This window comes from Symphalangus syndactylus, chromosome 15 (assembly GCF_028878055.3).
Source record: "Symphalangus syndactylus isolate Jambi chromosome 15, NHGRI_mSymSyn1-v2.1_pri, whole genome shotgun sequence".
NCBI classification, from domain to species: Eukaryota; Metazoa; Chordata; class Mammalia; order Primates; family Hylobatidae; genus Symphalangus; species Symphalangus syndactylus.
In genome coordinates, this window is record NC_072437.2 from 82,003,680 (window position 1) to 82,006,166 (window position 2,487).

Below are 2,487 nucleotides of genomic sequence, written 5' to 3' on the forward strand. Positions count from 1 at the left end.
CTTGCGGACTTCAGGAGTAAAGCTGCAGACCTTCACAGTGAGTGTTACAGCTCTTAAAGGTGGTGCATCCGGAGTTGTTTGTTCCTTCTGGTGGGTTCATGGTCTCGCTGACTTCAGGAGTGAAGCCACAAACCTTCGCAGTGAGTGTTACAGCTGTTAAAGACGGCATGCCTGGAGTTGTTTGTTCCTCCCGGTGGGTTCGTGGTCTCACTGACTTCAGGAGTAAAGCCGCAGACCTTTGCAGTTATCGTTACAGCTCATAAAGATAGCGCGGACCCAAAGAGTGAGCAGCAGCAAGATTTATTGTGAAGAGTGAAAAAACAAACCTTCCACAGTGTGGAAGGGGACCCGAGTGGGTTGCCACAGCCGGCCAGGGTGGACAGCTTTTAGTCCCTTATTTGGCCCCGCCCACATCCTGCTCATTGGTCCATTTTACAGAGCGCTGATTGGTCACTTTTACAGAGTGCTGATTGGTCCATTTTTATGGAGTGCTGATTGGTGCATTTACAAACCTTTAGCTAGACACAGAGCGCTGATTGGTGCGCTTTTACAGAGTGCTAATTGGTGCATTTACAAACCTTTAGCTAGACACAGAGCACTGATTGTTGTGTTTATAATCCTTTAGCTAGACAGAAAAGTTCTCAAAGTCCCCACCTGACCCAGAAGCCCAGCTGGCTTCACTTCAAAAACACAATAAGATCTCACAAATTCAGACTGCATTAATCACCAGGATTCATGGACTGAGAGTAAATTTACATTTGTGTTACCTTTTTTTTTTAAAGGGTCTGCTTAGAAATTAAGCATGTAAAGGAACGTGAAGCCGGAGCTGCAGGCGCTTTTTCTGCCCATGGTGTCTTAGATTCATTCTTAAGGAACCGAGAACTTAATCTTCCAAAATGTCAAAAAGACCATCTTATGCCCCACCTCCCACCCCAGCTCCTGCAACACAAATGCAGGATACACAATGGACTGTGGGATACAATGCATTCAGTCAGCTCACCGACAGCAACTACAGGCTGGGAGGAAACCCGGCCACCAACAGCTGGGTCATGGCATCCTCTGCTATTACAATTCCAAAACCCTGAAAGCCACCAAATAAGCTGCTGATGCCCTACGTGAGGTACAGCAGAAAGGTCTGAGACCAAGTAAAGGCTTCCAACCCTGACCTAAAGTTGTGGGAGATTGGCTAGATTATTGGTGGCATGTGGCAAGATCTCACTGATGAAAAACAAGAATATTTAAATGAATGCAAAGAAGAAAAGATAGAGTACAATGAATCTATGAAGGCCTATCATAATTCCCCCGTATACCTTGCTTACATAAATGCAAAAAGTCGTGCAGAAGCTGCTTTAGAGGGAGAAAGTCGACAGAGACAGTCTCGCTTGGAGAAAGGAGAACCATACATGAGCATTCAGCCTACTGAAGATCCAGATGATTATGATGATGGCTTTTCAGTGAAGCATACAGCCACCACCCATTTCCAGAGGAACCACCTCCTCATCAGTGAAATCCTTAGTGGGAGTGTGGTGGCAGATGTTTGGTCAGTTGTCATAACAGCTAGAATGCAGGTCCTCAAACGACAGGTTCAATCCTTAATGGTTCATCGCGAAAACTAGAAGCTGAACTTCTTCAAATAGAGGAACGACACCAGGAGAAGAAGAGGAAATTCCTGGAAAGCACAGATTCACTCAACAATGAACTTAAAAGATTGTGCCGTCTGAAAGTAGAAGTGGATATGGAGAAAACTGCAGCTGAGATTGCACAGGCAGAGGAACAGTCCCGCAAAGGGCAGGAGGAAAGGCAGAAGGAGGCAGCAGAGGAAGCTGAGTGTAGTCAGAGCAACATCCTTCCTGAGGAATAACAAGCAGCCAACAAAGGCGAGGAGAAGAAAGATGACGACAACATTCCAATGGAGACAGAGGAGACACAGCTTGAAGAAATGATAGAGAGCCAACAGAATGGTGAAGAAGGCACGTCTACTCCTGAGGACGAGAGTGGCAGGAGGGGGTCGACAGTATGGCAGAGGAAGGAACCAGTGATAGTAACACTGGCTCAGAGAGCAACAGCACAACAGTGGAGGAGCACCAACAGATCCCATACCAGAAGATGAGAAAAAAGAATAAATGTTGCCTTGTTTTATGTGTTCTAAATACTTTTTTAAATGAAAAAATGTTTTTTGGTTTAAAAAAAAAAAAAGAAATTAAGCATGTAGGCAAGGCGCAGTGGCTCACGCCTGTAAACCCAACAGTTTGGGAGGCCGAGGTGGGTGGACCACTTGAGGTCAGGAATTTGAGACCATCCTGGCCAACATGGTGAAACCCTGTTTCTACTAAAAGTACAAAAATTATCTGGGCATGGTGGCGCACGCCTGTAGTCCCAGCTACTCAGGAGGCTAAGCAGGAGAATTGCGTGAACCCAGGCAGTGGAAGTTGCAGTTACTCGAGATCATGCCATTGCACTCCAGCCTGGGTGACAGAGCAAGATCTA

At 46.1% G+C, this 2,487-nt stretch overlaps 1 pseudogene; it reads left to right on the forward strand.

The window, feature by feature from the left end:
* Window positions 1–731: 731 nt before the first annotated feature.
* Window positions 732–2,224, forward strand: LOC129463669 (SWI/SNF-related matrix-associated actin-dependent regulator of chromatin subfamily E member 1-like; annotated as a pseudogene).
* The last annotated feature ends 263 nt before the right edge of the window (window positions 2,225–2,487 follow it).